Source organism: Lithobates pipiens, unplaced genomic scaffold (genome assembly GCF_037356315.1).
Source record: "Lithobates pipiens isolate NorthernLeopardFrog02 unplaced genomic scaffold, aLitPip1_a1.2 Scaffold_27, whole genome shotgun sequence".
Lineage (NCBI taxonomy): Eukaryota > Metazoa > Chordata > Amphibia > Anura > Ranidae > Lithobates > Lithobates pipiens.
In genome coordinates this window covers 111,541,172-111,568,319 of record NW_027507788.1, presented here as the reverse complement: position 1 = coordinate 111,568,319, position 27,148 = coordinate 111,541,172, and the positions used below count along the sequence as shown (strand labels likewise).

Sequence of the window (27,148 nt, the reverse complement as noted above, 5' to 3'; positions counted from 1 at the left end):
ATTCGGCCCCCTTGAACTTTTCAACCTTTTGCCACATTTCAGGCTTCAAACATAAAGATATAAAATTTTTAATCTTAAGATCTAAAAGCATGTATGGATACGAATGAGGTGCGGATTTAGATAAGAAAATTATTAAAATAGTTTAATCAATCATTTTGAGAGGGAAATGTTAGAAAGTTTCTTTAATCTAAAATCTAATATATATCAATTAACAAATATTAACAAATGAATGAATGGATTAGATCATTACAAAATAATTGAGTTCTATATATATACAGTGCCTTGCGAAAGTATTCGGCCCCCTTGAACTTTTCAACCTTTTGCCACATTTCAGGCTTCAAACATAAAGATATAACATTTTTATTTTTTGTGAAGAATCACCAACAAGTGGGACACAATTGTGAAGTGGAACGAAATCTATTGGATATTTTAAACTTTTTTAGCAAATAAAAAACTGAAAAGTGGTGCGTGCAAAATTATTCGGCCCCTTTACTTTCAGTGCAGCAAACTCACTCCAGAAGTTCCGCGAGGATCTCTGAATGATCCAATGTTGTCCTAAAGGACTGATGGTGATAAATAGAATCCACCTGTGTGTAATCAAGTCTCTGTATAAATGCACCTGCTCTGTGATAGTCTCAGGGTTCTGTTGAAAGCGCAGAGAGCATCATGAAGACCAAGGAACACACCAGGCAGGTCCGTAATACTGTTGTGGAGAAGTTTAAAGCCGGATTTGGATACAAAAAGATTTCCCAAGCTTTAAACATCCCAAGGAGCACTGTGCAAGCCATCATTTTGAAATGGAAGGAGTATCAGACCACTGCAAATCTACCAAGACCTGGCCGTCCCTCTAAACTTCCAGCTCAGACAAGGAGAAGACTGATCAGAGATGCAGCCAGGAGGCCCATGATCACTCTGGATGAACTGCAGAGAACTACAGCTGAATTGGAAGAGTCTGTCCATAGGACAACAATCAGTCGTACACTGCACAAATCTGGCCTTTATGGAAGAGTGGCAAGAAGAAAGCCATTTCTCAAAGATATCCATAAAGAGTCTCGTCTAAAGTTTGCCACAAGCCACCTGGGAGACACACCAAACATGTGGAAGAAGGTGCTCTGGTCAGATGAAACCAAAATCCAACTTTTTGCCCACAATGCAAAACGATATGTTTGGCGTAAAAGCAACACAGCTCATCACCCTCAACACATCATCCCCACTGTCAAACATGGTGGGGGCAGCATCATGTTTTCGGCCTGCTTTTCTTCAGCAGGGACAGGGAAGATGGTTAAAATTGAAGGGAAGATGGATGCAGCCAAATACAGGACCATTCTGGATGAAAACCTGTTGGAGTCTGCAAAAGACCTGAAACTGGGACGGAGATGTATCTTCCAACAAGACAATGATCCCAAACATACAGAAAAATCTACAAAGGAATGGTTCACAAATAAACGTATCCAGGTGTTAGAATGGCCAAGTCAAAGTCCAGACCTGAATCCAATCGAGAATCTGTGGAAAGAGCTAAAAACTGCTGTTCACAAACGCTCTACATCCAACCTCACTGAGCTCGAGCTGTTTTGCAAGGAAGAATGGGCAAGAATTTCAGTCTCTCGATGTGCAAAACTGATAGAGACATACCCCAAGCGACTTGCAGCTGTAATCACAGCAAAAGGTGGCTCTACAAAGTATTAACGCAAGGGGGCCGAATAATTTTGCACGCCCCACTTTTCATTTTTTTATTAGTTAAAAAAGTTTCAAAAATCCAATAGATTTCGTTCCACTTCACAATTGTGTCCCACTTGTTGGTGATTCTTCACAAAAAATAAAAATATTATATTATATCTTTATGTTTGAAGCCTGAAATGTGGCAAAAGGTTGAAAAGTTCAAGGGGGCCGAATACTTTCGCAAGGCACTGTATATATATATAGAACTCAATTATTTTGTAATGATCTAATCCATTCATTCATTTGTTAATATTTGTTAATTGATATATATTAGGTTTTAGATTAAAGAAACTTTCTAACATTTCCCTCTCAAAATGATTGATTAAACAATTTTAATAATTTTCTTATCTAAATCTGCATCTCATTCATATCCATACATGCTTTTAGATCTTAAGATAATTGATTTGAATATATTTTCAATTTTGATTCTATATAAGGAAAAGTGAACTTATTAAACCTTTTGCTTCATATACCATACAAAATATTTTCATCCTTATTATTTTCTTTTTCTTTTACCAATCAATCCCCTTAATATTCATAAATTCATAAATGTAACATTGTTGTTCAATACTTTGAAGTAAGGATGTCACTTCAGAAATATATGTTTCATACTTTCCCTCCAAATTGTGTTTAGCATAAATCTATAATCCATACAGCCTTTCAAATAACCTTGTCAAAATTTGAACTTAAAATATGTTTCCTAACTTCAATTCATTCATATATGTGAGATGATTTTAAAAATAAATACATATTATAATGTAATGTTAGTCCTAACTTGTCTATATGTACTTTAGGAAAAAATGTACTGTTATCTTAATTAACACCAGATGTTCCTCCTAACTAAAGTGACCCTATATGTTTATTTAACTCTTTCAACTCTGAAAATACACTATATGTGATTGTGAAAGATGATGTGTAAAAAATATCTCATCTTAATATTATAAACATATAGCGTCACATAAAAAGGTTTATATATATAAAAACTGCAATATATCTGATGGAAATTATTTCATCAGTAATCTAAAATCAAAAGTCAATAGTTTTTTTTATAAGTTGCTCTCTTATTAGAGGTCTTGTTTTTTTTGTTTTTTTATTCTTCTTATTCTTCTTCCTGCACTCTGTAAAGTTTGAAAAACTTTATAGAACATAAAAAGACAGCAGTAATTATAACGAATTAATCTCTTGTGTCGAATCTTCTCCTAGAATTGATATTTTTAAGCTTCAAGGGTTTGTTTTCATCTGGAAGGTCTAGAAATATTAGTGACTTACAAGTCAGATCCTGCAACAGAATGTAGTATAATTATTTTGACTGTGCTAATGCAAAATATACCTTAATTTAATTATTAATTTTACATATCACAATCCTAATATTTTATCATGACATACATGAAAAACATATTTTGGTAATAACATTTCTAATAACCTTGCTTTGCTCTATTTTTCTTAAACTGGCCTATACTCCTTATGCTAGTATTCTGTGTATTTTAACTATAAAAGGATGCAATTTCTCCTTTTTATCATGATTCAAAACCTCGTTTTCACTAAGAATGGTTTCAAATCAACCCAGAAGAATGAATTGAACCGTGTCCCTTCACTTTTCCTCTTTAAGATATAGAGTGATGTGTACTGTACTGTAATTTTTGGCATCTTCCAATTCAGCATTTTCTGTAGAATTTTTGCTGAATAGCATAACCATTCTTTGAGTAAAACATTCAAGACCTGCCGAACAACTCTTAATAGCAATAACAAATACTGTATCAAAAAAAGCCTTTCTCAGTACTTGTTCTAAAAACCCCATTTTCAGGTTTTCTGAATACATTTACATAGTTACATAGTTAGTCAGGTTGAAAAAGACATAAGCCCATCTAGTTCACCCTAAAAAAATACAGCAGGGAAAAAATTCCTTCCTGATCCCAGAGAGGCTGTTGTGCTGTGAGTCTGCTACACACACACAATGTTTTTGTTGTTAATGTATGTAAAGCATTAATGATAACAATAATCATGAAAATGGAGAAAGGAGGGGTGTGGCTGGAAGAACCTCATTGAATATGGCACCTCATCCCTGTTACTGGATTTATTGTGTAAAGGGGAAGAGAAGGAAGAGGAAAGGGATTATCGTGGTGCCAAAAACTACAGGGACACTATATATGTATAAAAAATATTTAACAATATAATTTTATTTTAATGACAAAAATACAAAAACACTGAACAAATACAGACAAAATTACATAAACAAAAGTTGATACAATGGGTACTAAGCAATTGATTATTCAGCTATTAACCACTTTCAGACCGGACCATTTTGCTGGTCAATGACCAGAGGTCTTTTTACAATTTGGCACTGCACTGCTTTAACTGGTAATTGCGCGGTCATGCAATGTTGTACCCAAATAAAATTTGCGTCCTTTTTTTCCCACAAATAGAGCTTTCTTTTAAAGGTATTTGACTGACTCTGCGATTTTTATTTTTTGCGATATAAACGTAAAAAGACCGCAAATTTTGAAAAAAAATGATATTTTCTACTTTTTGTTATTAGAAAAATCCAATAAACTCAATTTTAGTCATACATTTAGGCCAAAATGTATTCAGCCACATGTCTTTGGTAAAAAAAAAGTCAATAACTGTATATTTATTGGTTTGCGCAAAAGTTGTCACATCTACAAACTAAGGTACGTTTTCTGGAATTTACGCAGCTTTTAGTTTATGACTGCCTATCTAATTTCTTGAGGTGCTAAAATGGCAGGGCAGTACAAAACCCCCCCAAATGACCCCATTTTGGAAAGTAGATACCCTAAGGAAATTGATAAGAGGCATGTTGAGCCCATTGAATATTTTATTTTTTTGCCTCAAGCGATTGAATAATGACAAAAAAAAAATTTTTTATTTTTTTTTTACACAAAGTTGTCTCTAAATGATATATTGCTCACACATGCCATGGTTATATGTGGAATTGTACTCCAAAATACATTCTGCTGCTTCTCCTGAGTATGGGGATACCACATGTGGTCGACTTTTTGGAAGCCTAGCCGCGTACGGGGCCCCGAAAGCCAAGCACCGCCTTCAGGATTTCTAAGGGCATACATTTGTAATTTCACTCCTCACTACCTATTACAGTTTTGAAGGCCATAAAATGCCAAGATGGCACAAAACCCCCACAAATGACCCCATTTTAGAAAGTAGACACCCCAAGCTATTTGCTGAGAGGCATGTTGAGTCCATGGAATATTTTATATTTGGCACAAGTTGCGGGAAAATTACAAACTTTTATTTATTTATTTATTTTTTTCACAAAGTTGTCACTAAATGATATATTGCTCACACATGCTATGGGCATATGTGAAATGACACCCCAAAATAAGTTCTGCTGCTTCTCCTGAGTACGGGGATACCACATATGTGGGACTTTTTGGGAGCTTAGCCGCGTACGGGGCCCCGAAAACCAAGCACCGCCTTCAGGCTTTCTAAGGGCGTAAATTTTTGACTTCACTCCTCACTACCTATTACAGTTTTGAAGGCCATAAAATGCCAAGATGGCACAAAACCCCCACAAATGACCCCATTTTAGAAAGTAGACACCCCAAGCTATTTGCTGAGAGGCATGTTGAGTCCATGGAATATTTTATATTTGGCACAAGTTGCGGGAAAATTACAAACTTTTTTTTTTTTCACAAAGTTGTCACTAAATGATATATTGCTCACACATGCTATGGGCATATGTGAAATGACACCCCAAAATAAGTTCTGCTGCTTCTCCTGAGTACGGGAATACCACATATGTGGGACTTTTTGGGAGCCTAGCCGCGTACAGGGCCCCAAAAACCAAGCACCGCCTTCAGGCTTTCTAAGGGCGTAAATTTTTGACTTCACTCCCTACTACCTATTACAGATTTGAAGGCCATAAAATGCCAAGATGGCACAAACCCCCCCCCCCCCAAATGACCCCATTTTGGAAAGTAGACACCCCTAAATTTAGGGGTACACTAGTGAGACTCACAGGTAAAAAAGCACCTAGGCTGTCAGCGACTGCATCAAAACGCTACAAGAAAAACTGTTAGCGATCGCAGGGATCAGGCCTGACTCTGCAAACGCTGCAGTTATGTGTGTTGTGTTTTGTAAGTGACAGTGATCAATCGATACTGCACTTGGGTGGGCTGGTCTGGGCTTGGCGGAGGGGCTAAACGCAGGTGCTAGCAGGTATCTGGGCTGATCCCGCTAACAATGCGTTTTGGGAAACCTAAACTGCTGGCGACGCTAATATAGATCTGATCAGATACTATATTACTAAGGGAGGTGTATGCTTTGTGCGTGGGTGTTAGCGGTACTGGCACTAACCTGACGCTGCCTGGGGCGACGCAGACCTTATCTGACCCTCAAACTTATATCACCCGCCGGGTGATCAGGGGGTTAAACCTTTATTAGGTAATAAATGGCGGGTGCCCTGAAACTATAAAAAAATAACTAACCAACCAGCGTCACCTGTAACAGTTATATGGTGATCACTGGTGAAAGGTTTAACTAGGGGGCAATCAGGGGGCTTTATGCGGTAGTATATGGGGGTCCCTGGCGCTATAAAAAGCTGTGGCGAACCTAAATACCTACCTGCCTAACTAGCGTCACCTGTGACACTAATACAGCGATGTATAACTGTCGACGTATATCGTCGTGCGGCGGTCGGCAAGTGGTTAAGCAACCAAAAAGAATCCCACAGGCATAGATCTTGTGTTAGCCTGTGATTTGAGATATCAGCTCCTACATGTTTCGCCAAACCATTGGCTTCCTCAGGGAAATGGTATCTGCTTGTGCTAAAGTAAGCCACTAAATCAGAAGTAGCACCGGCAACACATACCCCCAAATCACAGAGGCCACAAGAGTGGGGGACAGGGAACCCCCAAATACCAACAGACACTCCCGACCAGGTGCCGCGTCCATTGCTGCAGAGGGCGAATAAAAACCTAACAATAAAATATAGTGTTCATTGATTATTAAATTTATTTTTTTTATCCTAAAAAATATTGAAAAAGAGAAGCATGCTTTTTGCCTGTTTGGCATAAGGCTGCCATTCTCTATGGGAACTGACACATTGCTCCACACAGATAAAAAAAGATGAGTGTACTTTACATGCGTGCGAGGTAAGGCTGCAATTCTCCATGAGAATGGATGCATTGCCTCAAATGGATGAAAAAGAGAAGTGTACTTTTCCCCCATTGGGGTAAGGCTGCAATTCTACATGAGAATGGGTTTATTACTCCACATGGATTCAAAAAAGAGAAGCTTGCTTTTCACCTGTGTGGAGTAAGGCTGTGTATGGACACATTACCCCACACAGATGAAAAAGAGAATTGTACTTTTCATGTGTGTGAGATAAGGCTGCCATTCCCCATAAGAGTGGACACGTCACCCTACACAGATGAAAATCAAAGATGTATTTTTCACCTGTGTGAGGTCCATTTCTTTTAGCTGTCCTGCAGACCACTAAAGATGCAAAAATTCTATCCACAGTCTGCTTTACCCATTTCCAGCCCAGGTCTTCCAGCACCAACCACAGGCTAGGGCAGAAGGTTGTCTGAGGAATCACTTCACCAAGCAGCTGAAGGATCCTTTCCTCTAGTTGGGGGGTCATCTCTGTTTCCTTCTGCTTCTGTCCATGTCCACATCCATGCTCAGTTGTTCCATGATGCACCTCTGCTGCAGCACTCTAGAGAGACAGAAACTATTACAAAGTATAGGACATTAGATAGATAGATAGATAGATAGATAGATAGATAGATAGATAGATAGATAGATAGATAGCCCACATCCAGGCTTTCTGATTGTTCAGATCCTCCCAGTGTGGCTGGTGGTGAGGTAACTTGTGAACTGACTGATGTTGTTGGATTGGAGGGATTGGAGATTACTCAGTCTCTTCCACCTCAGTCTCTTCCACCTGCTCCACCCTTTCATTTGCAGACCGGATGGATACATTTCACATAAGATCAAATTGAAGCAGATTCTTATGTCAAGTGAAGCTGAACTTGGATTTTGTCAGATGTAAACAGACGCACATCTATTACATGTGACCGGCCATTGACCTGATTTTAACGTATTCAACTAACATAAACAGTACTAAACTGTTCCCTTTTTACATGTTGTAAAACAAAACAAACAAAAAGAAAACTCAATTGTCCTTCATAGAAAGGCAAGCTTTGCTGAAAAAAGGTGTGGGCTGCAGGATGCGGCTCCACTTTGGGCTGCCCCCTTTTCCAAAGTCAGTTCCTGGCGTAAACATCTCTTAGGGATTTTTAGGGAATCTGGAGCGCTTTCTCTGGAAAAAAAGAAATGGTCATTATTTCATGTATGCTGGAAAGTTTATGTGGATACGTGAATTATGCAGGTATATTGTATGCACTTACCCCTATCTGCTTTCACCCATCTTCTCAGTTTATCTCAGTCGGATGTCAGATTGCAGGGTTTTTACAGCAGATTGCGGCAAGTGTACAGCAGAAGACCATGAGGAGGCAAGAACAAGGGTTCCTGGATTGTCAATTTACTAATCAAAATAACTTTTTTTTACCACTAGAATCTATTTATGCCCAAATGTGCAAATGTGGCTAAAAGGTACCGGCATTTACATGAGCTTAGATTTGTTCACACTTTCTATTCTGAAATGTTCCTCTCAAGAACCCCTGTTTGGTGGGGGTTATTTTCTGCCTATAAACACTCCTCTTCTAATACTCCTGTTAACATCTATGTGTACATGGACACATAGGCTAACATAGAGGTGCTTTTACAGGCTGAAAAAAAATGCCTGGAAAAGTGACTTATTTTAAGTTCTGTGTGATTGAGGTCTATAGTGTATTTGTGTGTGAGATTAGGGCATGGAGTCAAGGCTACCCCCTGTCTTCCCAATATTTTCCTAAGCCCTGTCTCTTTAAAGAACTAACACTTAAGCCCCATACACACTATCAGATTTTCTGCTGATTTTTTCCTTTAGATTTACAAAACCATGTAGTGCAAGGGCCTGCCTGTTTGCGTACAAATTGAAACTCCTAAGGTTTGACCTCATATTATATGGTTTTGGTAAATCTGAAGGAAAAAAATCAGCAGAAAATCTGATAATGTGTATGGGGCTTAACTGAGGGAACATGGAAGAAATTGGTATGGTCTAGCTAGGACTGAACTAACTTGCACTAAACAGGTTGGGAGGTCAGAGGGAGAAACTAATTGTAGCCCAAAACCACCACTAGATGTCAACATACTACAGAACAATAGTAACCTAATGTAATTCAATACAACACAGAAAGATTACCTATAGTTAAACAAGTACAGTTAGTTTTGTGATAGCCCTTCTGTAACAGTGCATTGATTTGCTTCTATCATTATATGGGATAGTTCCTTCTGAGATCATACATTCTTTAAAAATCAATGCACTTCATTTAGCTTTTGTCTTTTTTGTTATCTTAGGTGCATAAAGAAAGGGCAATGTTAAATATCTTTTGGAAAGGCATGTCACATTTAAAATCTCTACCTTTCTTCGTTTCTATAGAAACTATAAAACCTGGCATGATCTGCAGAAATGATTAAGACTTGTCCTATCTTGGTTTCGGTAATATTAAATATTATGTTTTCTATAGCCCAGAGGCTTTCCTCTCCCAAATTATCTTTCTTTCATAAATACATTTTTGAGTTTGGTTTAAAGCAGTGGCGTCGCTATGTGGGTGCGGATCGCATCAGGGAGACACCCGCCAGAGGGGTGACACCAGGCGCTCTTGCCAATGGCACCCCCTCTTGCCAATTCTCTCAGATTTGCTGGTATACTGGCCACAGTAGATCCCATGCTCCTGTATCCACACACCTTGTCCTCATATCTGGGTGCACACTGTCCTTGGTCGAGAATCTGGGGGGGAGCTTCATTCCTACTGGACAGTCTCCTCTAACCCCCCCCCCCCAATTCTGCACTGTCTTCTACCTGCATGACATCGGATCACAGATGAGTGAGTCTAGGAAACCCTACTCACCACAGTGCTGGAGGGACACGCATCTGTGCAGGGGAAAAGGGGGTCTTCAACTACTGAGGGGTCTGTACTGGGGGGAAAGAGGGGGTTCTACTACTGAGGGGTTTGTACTGGGGGAAAGGGAGGGTTTACTACTGAGGGGTATGTACTGGGAGGAAAGGGGGGTTCTACTACTGAAGGGTCTGTACTAGAGTGAAAGATGGTTTCTATTACTGGGGGGTCTGTACCGGGGGAAAGGGGGGCTCTAATACTGAGGGATCTGCACTGGGGGGAGGGTGGGGTTCTACTACTGAGGGGTCTGTACTGTTGGGAGGGGGCAGTTCTACTACTGAGGGGTCTGTACTGAGGGAATGGGGGGCTCTACTACTGTGGGGTCTGTACTGGGCACTACTATTGCCATTATATGCTGTGTTATGTGGGAAAAACATTATTGGGGGGGTAACATCATGTTTTACCGCATCAGGTGACACCAACCCTGGTGACGCCACTGGCTCAAAATTCATGTTAGGATGTATATATAGGTTTTTAAAAGATACATATCTGCTGTACAAGATGTTAGGTGAGTTTATTAAAGAAAATTGAGTGGTGGAGGTACTATATATGTAAATGAGTCTCTATGATAAACTGTTTTTTGAATTAACCTCTGAAGCAGAGAGTCTGGGGAAACTGGTCAGGCGATTTTTCGTGACCACCTCTCATGTTGTGACCACAACAGTATCACCCTGAAGATATGAAGCATGGCATAACCTGTAATGACTAAGAATTGAGTTAGATGAAGTACCCCAGGACCGGATAAGTACTGCCCTGTACACACAGTCGGACATTCCGACGACAAAATCTGTCTGATTTTTTCTGACTGATTTTGGCCCAAACTTGTCTTGCATACACATAGTCACACAAAGTTGTCAGAAAATCCGATCGTTCAGAGCGCGGTGACGTAGAACACGTACGATCGGACTATAAAGAGGGCAGTAGCCAATAGCTTTTGCCTCGTAATTCATTCTGAGAATGCGTGACACTTTGCCCATTGGAATTGTCTACACACAATCAGAATTTAAACGATCAGATTTTGTTGTTGGAAAATTTTAGATCCTGCTTTTTCCGTCGGAAAGTCTGACCGTGTGTACAGGGCATACCTGTTCATGTTTTATCTTAAAGGAATATTGACAACTCACCTAGTCCGGACTATGCATTCCATAAGGACCCCACGGGACTCTCATTGGTAGCCCAGTGCTTTATAAACTGTTAATCCACTTTTAGTGAGAGGGAGGAAGTCTAGGATACAGAGTGATCCCACTACTGAATATATAAATATATGAAGGAATTTTACTTTTACATCTTTTTCCTGACATTTGAACCTCCTCTAGACCACTATTACCAGCTTCTGGATACATTTAATCCAGTGTTTCATTGCTTTCACAATTGCCATTGGTCTGTGTTCATTTGGAGTTGGGATTTTGGTGCAACATCCATGTTTTCTGTGGATCATCTTCAATTGTACCTCTTCCTCCAAGTAGCATTAGTGCTTATATAGAGGACATTATATATAATGCATACAACATAATGGCATCCATAGAGGTGGTCACATTCTGTTTGAAATGTATGTGTTTCGTCATTCATGTGTTTTTACATGTAGCTTTCTATAACATTTTCATACTATTAAACTTTTTTCCTTATTGAGATGTACGGTGGGTTGTGAGAGTTCTTTGTCTTTGTCTTGTCCAATCTGGAGGTGGTTGAGCTAAATTCAGGTTTTGTATTCTTGAGTTACATATATATGGTTTATGCGGAAAGCCCCTTCTCCTATTCTTTTACCCCTCCCCATCTTTTTGATGAGGACACATAAATACTTTTTTTATTTTCATTGACATTAGTATAAATAGGCTTTATCTTGAGGGTTCTTTTCTGAGTATTGCAACGAGTCTCTATGACAACTGTTAAGCTGGCCATAGGTGGCTAGAATCTTGACTGGTTCAGCAGAGATTCAAACTATCTATGGGCAGGCTGACTGTACCCAAGTTGATCCATCGATATACTTGGGTACAACCAGCATGTCGGATTTTTACATGAGATTAATACCAACCTCTATAGCCACTAGCAATAATCACTGCATTCTCCCAGTAGAGACCACCACCCCCCCCCCCCCCCCCGCCATTAGTTCCATGAGCCATCAACATTGATTTAGTTGGTGGGGGAATCAAGGGATTTTCTTTCCCGCAACCCATGGTTGCAGGAAATAAAATTATATCATCTATGACCTCCCTTAGTTTAGATATGTGAGAATAATATTTTAAACAAATTAACCATGCATTCATCTCCATTATCCACAAACCATCTATTTGTTTTACCACTGACATTGACAGTGTCTGTAGTAAACAGAGCCCAAGAAGCAGACGTGTTGCATATCTTATCTTTCCCTGCCCCACCTTTTAGTTTTCTGTATGTAATTTCCTATCTGTTCAACCCAAGCAGGAAGACAACACTCTGTTTAACATTTATAGACTTGGCAACAGATCATCATACCTGTCAATTCCTTGATGTCAAGGGTGATATCCTGCTGTAGAGTTGATTCACCTGAACATCCAGAGCCAGAATGGCATATTTATCAGCATTCAAGACCAGCCTCTTCCATTTGTTCTTTCTTTTACAGCAGGACAGCCGATGTTTACCCATTTTTGCACAGGGCTTTTTTCCTCAGAAAACAGGTTCAGGAACTCAACCACAAGCCACACCCCCCCCCACCCCACACACAGACACACCCTCCAAACTGCATCAAATAGTGGGTGTGGTCGAATTTCTTTAACAGTGGGAGGGTATTAAGGGGGCATTAAATACCAGGAGTGCATTATGTAAGTTGGGGGGTAACACAGAGTGCAGAGTTCAGGGGTGCACTACACAGAGAGTAAAGGATTCAGCCTTCTTCCAGAGCTGCTAACCTCTGCATTTCCCATCTCACTTTCACCCCTCTTCAGCTCTGACCTCTGCATGCAACCCCCTCTACTGCCCCTATATTCTCCCCCCTTCCTTTAAAGCTCTACCATCTTCCACCTTACTTTTGTTGCTGTATTAAGTTGAAGCACCCAGCCTGCTCTAGTACCTCCCCACACACTGTAGGTGGCTCCACCTCCCTCACTTGCAGGGAGATCATCCATTGGGGGTGTCGGCATCCTCATTGCACCCTAGGCACCTGCATCTCCCTTGTCTCCATCCTGTACTCAGTGAGAGCCATTCAGGAGATCAGATCTACGGGAGCTATTGAGAATCAAGCTGTCACTTGTAAACACAGAAGCCAGACTTCTGTGTTTACAAATGATAGTGGTGAGCAGGCAGTAGAGGGCCTGATCCAGAGGTAGTGGAACTCCACCAAGTTCCAGCTTAAAAAAAGCCCTGCTTTTACAGGAGTTTAGCATCAAAGAGTGTTAGGGTCTAAATGAAACCGTTATTAGGGACAAAAGTTGGAACCTTTGGGAAAGACCTCTGACCAGTCTATGTTTGTGTTCAGGTATGAACCCCTTTATGAACTGTTCTGAGTATTTGATAATAGTTCATGTTACTTCTTCTGCCAAAACAGCCCTGACCCATTAAGCAATGGACTCTACTAAACCGCTGATGGAATGCTGTGTTATCTGCCACAAAGTCGCCATGAACAGATCTGTAAGTTGTGACATGCGGTCTCCATGGATCGGACTTGTTTTTCCAGCACATTCAACAAATGCTCAATTGGATTGAGAGTTGGAGGATTTGAAGGCCAAGTCAATGCCACAAACTTATTGTTGTGCTGAAATAGTTATAACTCTGTAATACAGTAAACAAGGAATTATGCAGAATAGTGAAAGTCTATATAAAGCAAAAGTCCAATCAATAGCACAAATCCATCATCTTCCAATGATAGAAAGAACCATCCACCGCGTGGGAGTAACAAAGGCCTGCCACTTAGCCTTCACCTTTTATACACTCACCAGATGAAAAACGTTCAACTTAGATGAATAACCGCATATATTAAAACACTCTCCGCCACAGTCTTCCACAGGGACTCAGCAATACTCATCATGGGACACCCAGATCAAGCCAGTGACTGCATAGAAAATCTCACTATGCAGAGCCAAGAAAAACTTTCTATTATTGGAAGATAATGGATTTGTACTATTGCTTTATATGGACTTGCACTACTCTGTCAAATTCCTTGTTTACTGTATCACAGAGTTTAATGTAATTCATCTCACATGGGTTTCTGTGGTCACCTTCAGTGCCAGATGCTCACACCTTTGAGCTGTTACTGATTTTATTATATATATTCATAGTTGTGCTCCTCAAACCATTCTTGAACTATTTTTGCAGTGTGGCAGGGTGCATTATCCTGCTAAAGGAGGCCACTACCAAGAGTCAGCAAGTGGTCAGCAACAATGTTTAGGTAGGTGGTACATGTCAATAACATCCACATGAATGGCAGGACCCAAGGTTTCCAAGCAGAACATTGCCCAAAGCCTCACACTGCCTCGACCAGCTTGCCTTCTTCCCATACTGCATCCTGTTGTCATCTTTTCCCCAGGTAAGCAAAGCACACGCACCCAACCATCCACATAAAGGAAAACATGATTCAACAGACCAGACCACCTTCCTCCATTGCTCCGTAGTCCAGTTCTAATGCTCACATGCCCATTGTAGGTGCTTTTGGCTGTAGACACGGATCAACATGGGCACCCTGATCAGTCTGCAGCAACACAGCCCCATACACAACAAACTGCAATGCCCATTTTTCTGCTTTCAATACATTAACTTCAGGGACAACATGTTTACTTGTTGTTTAATATATCCCACCAAATTTCAGATGTCATTGTAATGAGATATTTCAATAGGGGATGAAGATAGCATGCTAGTATATCCCCATCCAAAACAGAAATATATCACATAAAGTTCCAAATTTATAATAAATTTGGATTTATTTATTTATTTTGCTATATTTCTGTTTTGTTGGTTTTCCTCACTACATGTATGTCCTTTTACAGTCCCTTTGCTATAACACACATTCTGTTATATACACTGGGTATAAAAAAGGATCATCCCCCTTTAAAATAATCACATTGTGTTGCTTTGCAGCCTGAAATGAAGACAGACACCATTTTTGTTTTATCCAGCTGTGTTTTTTTTAGTGCAACTTATAATGTCTAAGTGACAGATATAACACCAAAGGAAAATTTAAAAATTCAATCAATTCGACCACTGAGTTGCAAAAAAAGGATCACCACCCTTATGTCAGTATTTTGTTGGACCACCTTTTTCTTTAATGACAGCCTTTAGTCTGTTGGGATATGTCTCTACCAACTTTTCACATCTAGACTTTGCAGTATTTGCCCACACTTCTTTGCAGAACTGCTCAAGTTCAGTTACATTTGATGAGGACCATTTGTGGACTGCAGTCTTCAAATCATTCCACAGATTTTCAATGGGGTTTACGTCTGAGCTTTGACTAGCACTGTGGTAATTTTAGCTGTGTGCTTTGGGTCATTGTCATGTTGGAAGGTAAAAAATATTCCCATTGACAACTTTCTGGCAGAGGGCAACAGATTTCCTCAAGAATTTGATGGTATTTTGCCTTATCCATTTTTCCTTCTATCCTGACAAGTGCTCCAGTCCCTGCTGCAGAGAAATACCCCCATAACAGGATATTACCACCTCCATGCATTGCTTTGGGAATGGTGTTATTTGGATGGTGAGCTGTATAGGATTTCCACCAGACATATTGTTTGGATTTTTGTGTTGAGACCAAATAATTACATTTTAGTCTCATCTGTCCAACTTAAATGCACCTTGAAGATTCTGAGACCACATGGAAAAAGGTATTATGGTCAAATGGGACCATTATTATGAGAGATTATTTTGAAAGGGGGTGATTCTTTTCTATACCCCCTGTATATGAGTGGGTATACTAGCATGGTATCTTCTTCCCCTACACATATTCTGTTATTTTGTAATGAGATAATTTGTGTTATTCACTTGACCTGTCAGTGGTCATAGCTATGGCTGATCTGTGTATTCATTCATTCACTTGGAGCTCAAATGTGTTCCAATAATTTATATTTGCCTGACTAGCAAAATGTCCTTCTTTCCAAAACTCTAGGGTAGTGGCAGTTCCCCTTGTTTTTTCAAATAGGATTTGTGTACTGAAATCCAATCCTGCTCACCAGCAAATGCATAGTTGTCAGCATTGTAAAAAAAATGTATAGGGACACTTTTTTGTCTGTAGGCAGAGTTATATTATAATTAGGGGTGGGGCATTCATTATAAGGTGTGGTATAGAAGAAAAAGAAAAATGTGGCGCGTGTAGTGAGTCGCAGCAAAAATGGGCGTGGTTTAAACTAAATAACAGGCATGGCTTAAAGGGGCGTGGTTCAAGGGGTGTGGTCTGAGTCTGAGATGAACAAGGGATTGAAGGAGAAAGAAAGAAAAAAAATAGGGAGGGAAGGAGAGAAAAGGAAGGAAAGAAAGAGGGATGGATGGACAGGCCCAGATCCTACACCACAATAAAAATATGTGTATGCCAAAAAGTTTAACAATCAGCAGATAAAGATACTCCAAACACCTTCTGTTAGAGCTTCAATCATCCCGGCACCATGGTTGTTATGGTGTCAGAATGATTGAAGCACATTATTTCTATTATTACATTGTAATATAAAATGAAATATTTCAATTCACCATAATGCAGAATCAGTGGGAGCCCTGAGCGTGTCACTTGTCACTTCGCCTGCCATCAGATGCCATCAGGTGTCCCCAGCAGATTCCCTCCCTACATCAGGTAGGAGAATCTCCTTACATCAGGGGTCCCTCCTTACATCAGGTGTCCCTCCTTACATCAGGTGTCCCTCCTTACATCAGGTGTACCCAGCGGTGTCCCTCCTTACATCAGGCATTCCAAGCGGAGTGCCACCTTACATCAGGTGTCCCCAGAGAAGTACCTCCTTATATCAGGCATCCCCAGCAGAGTAAAACAAATACTCTTGCACACAAATGTGTTAGCCAGACAGTCCAAAGTTCAGGGTGGACAATAGTTCTTGGCCTTGCTGCCCTCCAGGATAGGGGTATCCTAGCTATCAGACGAAAAAACTGAAAAGAGAGGGTGCACCAGCCTTGTGCATTATCCTTTGATACATTGATTAAGCAGAAAACATAATTTCTCAGAGCTTCTGGCTCTGAGCAAGAAGGCTAACCTTTGAAATGCGTCAGAAGTTGCGGTCTGTACGTCCTCACCCTAGGATCTGGAGACTGCCATCAGTACACTGTCAGGGCTGGCTTAGCCCTTCCTCCTCTGGGCTGGCCGCTCAGTTGTCGGCTAATAGTGATGGCCGAACGGTTCGCCCGGCGGTCGTTTCGCGGCGAATTTCCGACTTTCGCCGTCCGCGGGTTCGAACGCCTTTTTCCGTCGTTCGCCCCGGCGGACTTACGTGTTTAATGTATACAAGAACTTTAACCTTTCGTGACACGTTTATCATGTGTTACAGGACAACCAATTGAGACATGACAGCTCATGGACACTTGGACATTCCCCCTAACCTATAAATACACCCGATCCGGTGGCCATTTTACATTCTTTCTTCTGTCACTGTAGGGAAAGGATCCTGTGTGGAGTAGGGACAGAGAAAACGCTAGCTATTTGGTACACAAAAGTTCTTTTCAGGACTGGTATAGGTGTTAGGTCAGCAGCCTGAGTTTCTTTTGTCAGTTTAGATAAAGGGACAGAGCGCTGTATGCTGCTATTTTAGGGACAGCTCAGCCAGATTAGTCTTTCTTCATCATCATCATCATCATCATCATTAGCTGTTACTATCAGGTCCACAAAAGAGCTATTCCAGCTAATCGTTCCAGCCTACTCTTTTTTGCCAATTTGTATAGGGACAGGCAGGAAGCAGTGTGTCAGGCAGTGAGGATAATTTTAAAGACTTGCTGTTACTATTAGTTCCACAAAGGTTCTTTTCAGGACTGGTATCAGTGGTACGGTAATAGGCTTGTACACGTATAATATTCTTTCTTCCAAATATAGAAAGAATATTATACTTGACTGCTGCCCTTCTGCTGCAGTCTGCTAATCATTCACAACTCACTTGTTCCACAAAGCTCTTTATCAGGACTGGTAACTTGGTCTGTCTAGGGTGCTACGGTACATAGGCTTGGGTGCGGTACAGTCTGCTGTTCTGTAAGGACCGCTATCGGTCCACAATACATAGGGTTGCCGTGCACTACTGCTGACCGCTGCCCTATACTGCAGCAGTCCTTCAGCGGTATAGGGACTGACGCACAGTCTGCTAAACACTAATACACAACCTGCTTGGTCCACAAAAGTTCTTATAAGGACTGGTAACTTGGTATAGGGTGCTACGGTACATAGGCTTGAGTGCGGTACAGTCTGCTGTTCTGTAAGGACCGCTATCGGTCCACAATACATAGGGTTGACGTGCACTACTGCTGACCGCTGCCCTATACTGCAGCAGTCCTTCAGCGGTATAGGGACTGACGCACAGTCTGCTAAACACTAATACACAACCTGCTTGGTCCACAAAAGTTCTTATAAGGACTGGTAACTTGGTATAGGGTGCTACGGTACATAGGCCTGAGTGCGTTACAGTCTGCTGTTCTGTAAGGACCGCTATCGGTCCACAATACATAGGGTTGACGTGCACTACTGCTGACCGCTGCCCTATACTGCAGCAGTCCTTCAGCGGTATAGGGACTGACGCACAGTCTGCTAAACACTAATACACAACCTGCTTGGTCCACAAAAGTTCTTATAAGGACTGGTAACTTGGTATAGGGTGCTACGGTACATAGGCCTGAGTGCGTTACAGTCTGCTGTTCTGTAAGGACCGCTATCGGTCCACAATACATAGGGTTGACGTGCACTACTGCTGACCGCTGCCCTATACTGCAGCAGTCCTTCAGCGGTATAGGGACTGACGCACAGTCTGCTAAACACTAATACACAACCTGCTTGGTCCACAAAAGTTCTTATAAGGACTGGTAACTTGGTATAGGGTGCTACGGTACATAGGCCTGAGTGCGTTACAGTCTGCTGTTCTGTAAGGACCGCTATCGGTCCACAATACATAGGGTTGACGTGCACTACTGCTGACCGCTGCCCTATACTGCAGCAGTCCTTCAGCGGTATAGGGACTGACGCACAGTCTGCTAAACACTAATACACAACCTGCTTGGTCCACAAAAGTTCTTATAAGGACTGGTAACTTGGTATAGGGTGCTACGGTACATAGGCCTGAGTGCGTTACAGTCTGCTGTTCTGTAAGGACCGCTATCGGTCCACAATACATAGGGTTGCCGTGCACTACTGCTGACCGCTGCCCTATACTGCAGCAGTCCTTCAGCGGTATAGGGACTGACGCACAGTCTGCTAAACACTAATACACAACCTGCTTGGTCCACAAAAGTTCTTATAAGGACTGGTAACTTGGTATAGGGTGCTACGGTACATAGGCTTGAGTGCGGTACAGTCTGCTGTTCTGTAAGGACCGCTATCGGTCCACAATACATAGGGTTGACGTGCACTACTGCTGACCGCTGCCCTATACTGCAGCAGTCCTTCAGCGGTATAGGGACTGACGCACAGTCTGCTAAACACTAATACACAACCTGCTTGGTCCACAAAAGTTCTTATAAGGACTGGTAACTTGGTATAGGGTGCTACGGTACATAGGCCTGAGTGCGTTACAGTCTGCTGTTCTGTAAGGACCGCTATCGGTCCACAATACATAGGGTTGACGTGCACTACTGCTGACCGCTGCCCTATACTGCAGCAGTCCTTCAGCGGTATAGGGACTGACGCACAGTCTGCTAAACACTAATACACAACCTGCTTGGTCCACAAAAGTTCTTATAAGGACTGGTAACTTGGTATAGGGTGCTACGGTACATAGGCCTGAGTGCGTTACAGTCTGCTGTTCTGTAAGGACCGCTATCGGTCCACAATACATAGGGTTGCCGTGCACTACTGCTGACCGCTGCCCTATACTGCAGCAGTCCTTCAGCGGTATAGGGACTGACGCACAGTCTGCTAAACACTAATACACAACCTGCTTGGTCCACAAAAGTTCTTATAAGGACTGGTAACTTGGTATAGGGTGCTACGGTACATAGGCTTGAGTGCGGTACAGTCTGCTGTTCTGTAAGGACCGCTATCGGTCCACAATACATAGGGTTGACGTGCACTACTGCTGACCGCTGCCCTATACTGCAGCAGTCCTTCAGCGGTATAGGGACTGACGCACAGTCTGCTAAACACTAATACACAACCTGCTTGGTCCACAAAAGTTCTTATAAGGACTGGTAACTTGGTATAGGGTGCTACGGTACATAGGCTTGAGTGCGGTACAGTCTGCTGTTCTGTAAGGACCGCTATCGGTCCACAATACATAGGGTTGACGTGCACCACTGCTGACCGCTGCCCTATACTGCAGCAGTCCTTCAGCGGTATAGGGACTGACGTACAGTCTGCTAAACACTAATACACAACCTGCTTGGTCCACAAAAGTTCTTATAAGGACTGGTAACTTGGTATAGGGTGCTACGGTACATAGGCTTGAGTGCGGTACAGTCTGCTGTTCTGTAAGGACCGCTATAGGTCCACAATAGATAGGGTTGACGTGCACCACTGCTGACCGCTCACCTATACTGCAGCAGTCCTTCAGCGGTATAGGGACTAAGAGTTTTGTCACAGGGTCATTTAAAAAATGACATGCAGAGGAAGAGGCAGGCCCTTCCGCAGGGGTGGTAGGGGTAGGGCAGGAGCAACAGGCTTGAGCCAAAGTGGGAAGTTGCAGAAGGTGCGTTCAATTACTTTAAAGGATGCACCAGACTTGGTTGAGTGGCTCGCTCAGCCTTACTCTTCTGCACCCTCCTCATCCTCTCGATCTGCACCCTCTTCTTCACTCTCTGCTATGTGCACCCCCAAAGACACTACCACCAACAACACGACCACCACCACCACCACCACATACCTTCCGCTTGAGTCACTGGAATTATTTTCCGATCCATATCAAGAGGACATTTCTGATGCGCAGCCACTCTTGGTATTGGATCAGGAAGAGGAGGTAGCAACAAGCGCTACTCAGCAGTCTGACGCCAGTACCCAGATCAGCCCAAGGAGGAGGTTGGTCCCCGGTGTTGCTGCCTACTCTACTTATAGCGGTGGGGAAGGTGACGTTGATGATGACGTGTCTAGTGATGTCACGTGGGTGCCCACAAGAGAGGAAGAGGAGGGGAGTTCAGAGGGAGATATGGACCAGCAGATAGGGAGGAGAAGCAGCAATGACTTACATTGCACAGCAGGGACAAAGCAGACTGCAAATGTATCAGGAGCGAGTCATCGACCATGTACGGTCACATCTGGCGCTCCCAGGACACCGGCACATGGCTCCGCAGTGTGGGCTTTTTTTAACGTGTCCGCTGCTGACAATAGCGTTGCCATCTGCAATCTTTGCAGTCAACGCGTTAGTCGCGGTAAGCCCAATACTCACCTAGGGACGACCGCCTTAAGAAGGCACATGAGCAGCCATCACCGAGCCCAGTGGGAGCAACGGAACACACAAAGCCACACTGCAGGCTCTCACCGTCCAGCCTCGTCTTCTACTTCTCCTTCTCCTCTCTCCTCACAATTGTCCTCCACTCCACCTTCCATCACGCCAAGCTCACATTTTTCTGCAAAAAGGCAGGCTTCCGTGGGCCTAATGTTTGAGCTTAAAAAAATGATGACGCCGGATAACCCTCTTGCCCAACGGTTGGCGGCTGGCTTGTCAGAACTCATAGCCCGCCAACTACTGCCATATAAACTGGTGGACTCGGAGGCCTTTCGCAAATTTGTGGCCATTGGAACACCACAATGGAAGGTCCCAGGAAGGAAGTATTTCTCAGAGAAGGGCATCCCAGAGCTATATGGCCATGTTCAGCGGCAAGTGAATGTATCTCTGGCACACAGTGTCGGTGCCAAGATACATCTGACCACAGACACGTGGTCTAGCAAACACGGGCAGGGAAGGTATATCAGTTTTACTGCCCACTGGGTGAACCTTCTGACGGCCGTCAAGCATGTAACCCGTGGCACCCGTGTAGATTTGGTTTTACCGCCACGGATTGCATGCAGGCCTGACTCTTCTTCTCCTCCTCCTACTCCATCCTCCTCCCTCTCCTCCTCAGCTGCCTCCTCCTTTTCCGCTGCTAGCGTCTCTTCCACTGCACCGCCCAAGCTCCCCAGAACCTATTCCACATGCCAGGTGAGACGTTGCCATGCCGTGCTGCGTCTGTTGTGCCTGGAAGCAAAGAGCCACACTGGCCCGGCACTCCTTTCAGCTTTGCGTTCACAGGCAGATGAGTGGCTAACACCGCTCAATTTGACAGTTGGTAAAGTGGTGTGTGACAACGGTGCCAATCTGCTTAGCGCATTGAAACAGGGCAAAATCACGCACGTGCCGTGCATGGCACACGTCTTAAACTTGGTCGTGCAGCGATTCCTTGTCAAATACCCTGGGGTCCAGGACATCTTGCGGCAGGCAAGGAAAATCTCGGCCCATTTCAGAAGATCTTACACGGCCATGGCTCGCCTTGCTGACATTCAGCGGCGACACCATCTGCCGGTCAGACGTCTTATTTGCGATTGCCCGACGCGATGGAACTCAACCTTCTATATGCTTGATAGGCTGCTCCAGCAGAAACGTGCAGTTAACGTCTACCTGTATGAACTCTGCGAAAGAAACGGTTCTGGGGAGCTGGGTTTTTTTTCACCGCGCCAGTGGCTGCTCATGCGCGACACATGCAGACTTCTGCGGCCATTTGAGGAGATCACCAAACTGGTCAGTCGCAGCCATGGCGCCATCAGTGACATGGTACCTTATGCCTTCTTTCTGGAGCGTGCATTGCGTCGTGTCATTGATCAGGCTGTGGAGGAGCAGGAGCGGGAAGATGAGGAAGTCGCAATGCTGGATGAATTCCCAGGGGGGGCTACTCTATCTGAGACAAGTCAACAACAGGAGTCTGATGAGGAGTCAGAGGAGGATGGTGCCGGGGCGGATGAGCAGGAGCAAGAAGAGCATGCTTTAAACCTTTCTGGGATCCCTGTTGTGCGAGGATGGGGAGAGGAGAATGAAGAGGACGACATTATCCTGGATGATGAGCAGGAGCCAGGCCACCACACCGCTTCCACTTTAGTGCAAATGGGGGCCTTCATGCTCCAGTGTTTTAATAGGGACCCCCGTATAAAAAGCATGAGGGTCAAGGACCAGTACTGGGTGGCAACGTACTTAGACCCCCGGTACAAACACAAAATGGCGGAAATGTTACCGCCGTCGCAGAGGGCTGTCAGAATGCAGCACTTCCAGGCCTTGCTTCGAGAAATGCTGCATTCTGCTTTTGCGTGCGCTGGCAGAGGAGCAATTCCCACTCCCAGAGAAGGATTTGCGGGTACCAATCCAACAGCGCCTGCAAGAAGAGGCCGGTTTGAAGATGTGTTGGTGACTTCGGATATGAGGTCATTCTTTCAGCCGACCCATCGACAGGTGTCATCCGGATCCAGCATCAGGGAACGCCTAGACCGTCAGGTGTCCGACTACATTGGGTTAACGGCCGATGTGGACGCTCTGAGGAGTGATGAACCCCTAGACTACTGGGTGGGCAGGCTTGACCTCTGGCCAGAGCTTGCCCAATTTGCAATCGAACTGTTGGCTTGCCCCTCATCCAGTGTCCTGTCCGAAAGGACGTTCAGCGCAGCAGGGGGGATTGTGACCGATAAGCGTACTCGCCTAGCTCACCACAGTGTTAACTACCTCACATTTCTAAAAATGAATGAGGCATGGATCTCGGAGGAATTCAACACATGTGATCAGTAGACCATGTATATGTCTATAAACAATTTTTGGAATCAAGCACACAGACCTTCTTAATTCATTTGGCTCACTTCCCTGACCCAAAAAAGCACACCGTACTATATGCCCCTACCCTCCTCTTTGAAGAGGTTGAGCGGTGTCATATTTCTACTGGGGCTGCTTATTATGAGGGGTTCCCACCATCCCTGTGCTGTGCTGACTTCCTCCTGGGTGTTCTTATTATGAGGGGCTCCCACCATCCCTGTGCTGTGCTGACTTCCTCCTGGGGGTTCTTATTATGAGGGGATCACACCATCCCTGTGCTGTGCTGACTTCCTCCTGGGGCTGCTTACGGTGCTGCTGTCAGCGCTGTATGTCACGGAGCTGCTGTCAGCGCTGTATGTCACGGAGCTGCTGTCAGCGCTGTATGTCACGGAGCTGCTGTCAGCGCTGTATGTCACGGAGCTGCTGTCAGCGCTGTATGTCACGGAGCTGCTGTCAGCGCTGTATGTCACGGAGCTGCTGTCAGCGCTGTATGTCACGGAGCTGCTGTCAGCGCTGTATGTCACGGAGCTGCTGTCAGCGCTGTATGTCACGGAGCTGCTGTCAGCGCTGTATGTCACGGAGCTGCTGTCAGCGCTGTATGTCACGGTGCTGCTGTCAGCGCTGTATGTCACGGAGCTGCTGTCAGCGCTGTATGTCACGGAGCTGCTGTCAGCGCTGTATGTCACGGAGCTGCTGTCAGCGCTGTATGTCACGGAGCTGCTGTCAGCGCTGTATGTCACGGAGCTGCTGTCAGCGCTGTATGTCACGGTGCTGCTGTCAGCGCTGTATGTCACGGAGCTGCTGTCAGCGCTGTATGTCACGGAGCTGCTGTCAGCGCTGTATGTCACGGAGCTGCTGTCAGCGCTGTATGTCACGGAGCTGCTGTCAGCGCTGTATGTCACGGAGCTGCTGTCAGCGCTGTATGTCACGGTGCTGATGTCAGTGCTCTGTATTACGGTGCTGCTGTCAGTGCTCTGTATCTCCTGCACCCTCTTGTTTGCCTACCCTGGTCCCTGACCTTCCCTCTCCTCCATTGCCTTCATTAGCTCCATAGTCCTGAATTGTCAGAACAATTTCCCAAATAAAAAAAAAATGCTTGTAGTTATCGATCCCAAATTCACCTCATACATGTATTATGCTATTGTCCAGGTGGTGGGACTACGTGCTACCCCCTAATAATTACCCCGTGGCCGCAAATTCGACCTAAAGGTTTGCGAAATTCGCCTCCCATTGAAGTCAATGGAGCCCGCGGCGAACGGTCGTTTTCGCGAACGTTTGTGTCCGTTCGCGTTTCGCGTTCGCGAAACGTCCCGTCGGAAGTTCGTCCATCACTATCGGCTAATTACCAGCTTTCTTCTCTCTCCACAGTTACCAGCTGTTCCCGATGATGCTCGCCTGATCTGCCTATTTAAAGCCTTCCAGCTCATTTCTCCATTGCCTTCACGTTGGTCACATCACAGGGAACCATCTCCTGCTGTTTGTTTCAAGACTGGCTTGCTGACATCCCTTCAGGCTCCTTATCCTGCTTGCAGTTGCTCTGCTTGGATCCCTGACTTCTGGACTGGTTGACTACCCGATCTGGCTACTGGACTCTGGCTATGCTTGACTACGCTTTTTTCTATTTACCTTTTTATTTTTATTATTAATAAACAAGTGTGATTTGATTGTACTTCTGTCTCAGTCTGTTTCATGGTTCCTGACATACACGGACTATCACAATCCAAAGTCTGCAACAAGTGTGATTTTCTCTCTACCTTTGTGAGTAGTTCTTAATTATGTTTTCTTCTTAATAAATGTATCAAAGGATAATGCACAAGGCTGGTGCCCCCCTCTCTTTTCTGGTTTTTCATCCCCAGCAGAGTGCCTCTTTACATCAGGTATCTCCAGTGAAGTGCCTCCTTACATCAGGCATCCCCAGCGGAGTGCTTCCTTACATCAGGTGTCCCCATCGAAGTGCCTCCTTACATCAGGTGTCCCCAGCAATGTGCCTCCTTACATCAGGCATCCCCAGCAGAGTCCCTTCTTACATCAGGTGTCCCCAGTGGAGTCCCTCCTTACATCAGGTGTCCCCGGTGCACTAGAGTCCCTCCTTACATCAGGTGTCCCCAGTGCAGTAGAGTTCATCCTTACATCAGATGTCCCCAGTGCAGTAGAGTCCCTCCTTACATCAGGTGTCCCCAGTGCAGTAGAGTCTCTCCTTACATCAGGTGTCCCAAGTGCCCTAGCGTCCCTCCTTACATCAGGTATCCCCAGTGCAGGAGAGTCTCTCCTTATATCAGGTGTCCCCAGTGCAGTAGAGTCCCTTCTTACATCAGGTATCCTCAGTGCACTAGAGTCCCTTCTTACATCAGGTGTCCCCAGTGCAGTAGAGTCCTTCCTTACATCAGGTGTCCCCAGTGCAGTAGAGTCTCTACAAAGCTAGTGTAATGACCTACTGTGCTTTTTTCACATTCTTTCCCAGCATTTAGATAAAATGCATGTGATATTATGGTATCTAATTACACTTGGCACAAGACACACAAGGACATGCTTTCTTCTCTATTACATCTAATGTTGGCCTTTGCTTTGTTATTACTGACTTAGTCATTGCAGCTCTGAATAAAGTCCAACCGTTTTAAAATGAGTAAAATGGATATTACATAAATGTTCAATCTGTGCTCGTCTTTTCAGACTATGCCAGTATTTACTCCCATTTCACAGAACTCTGTCACCTTAGTCAGTGTATTGCGTGATGAATGAAAATGACATATGTACCTAGTCAGAGTCATTACCATATACTGGAACACAGCCCAGTCTCTAGAACAGGAGGTTACATGAGACTCAATTAGCATTGGAAACACACCAAAGATTGCCATTAAAAAAAAAAAAAAAAAAATGATTGTTATTTTCCAATAAGATTAGTAAATTACAGTAACATGCAAAAGTAAAGCTCTGTGTCTTTCTGTTAATCCTATGTAGCAATGGTGTTAGCACTACTGACAAACAATCCTCCAAATCACCCCACTGCCAGACATCATGCATCCTTTCCCGAGACAGTGAACAGTCATTTGCAAGCTTTGTTTTTGTTGTTTTATTGGGGGGTAGAACTTGGATAGGGATTTTGATATGGGATGCCCATAGAATTAATCATAGCCATCATATTTACAGGTTTCAATATACTTTGATCACAGTTAGAGCCTAATGATTGAATGTGTACACTTGACTAAGTAGAAATCTTCTCCTGCAGACTGTTACTCCCTCTGCATCTCCATGCAGACAATTGCTCCCTGCATCTCCATGCAGACTGCTGTTACTAAGAGTTCTCCATCCATTACCGTGTGAGGGACAGAAACATCACTTTTGGCCATGTAAAAGTAATGGTCTTAGTTCTCTTCAGCACTTGCCAAACTTTCTTCTCCTTGCACTCTTGGTTTCCTCCTGCACAACTTGTAATTACATTAGGGTATAACACATCCACTGGCTCTGGTGACTCGCTGCAACTAGGCCTGAGGCCTGCAGAACCTCTCCCGGGAGGCCTAGTAGGTTAAAGTCTATGTT

General features: G+C 43.7%; 1 long non-coding RNA gene across 1 annotated transcript in view; it reads left to right on the top strand.

The window, feature by feature from the left end:
* LOC143934075 (uncharacterized) overlaps nucleotides 1–25,280 on the top strand; it is a 49,038-nt gene extending 23,758 nt beyond the window's left edge. The window contains exon 2 of the long non-coding RNA XR_013263206.1: nucleotides 24,980–25,280. This is a non-coding gene — a long non-coding RNA (uncharacterized LOC143934075). The remainder of the gene's footprint in view (nucleotides 1–24,979) is intronic.
* The last annotated feature ends 1,868 nt before the right edge of the window (nucleotides 25,281–27,148 follow it).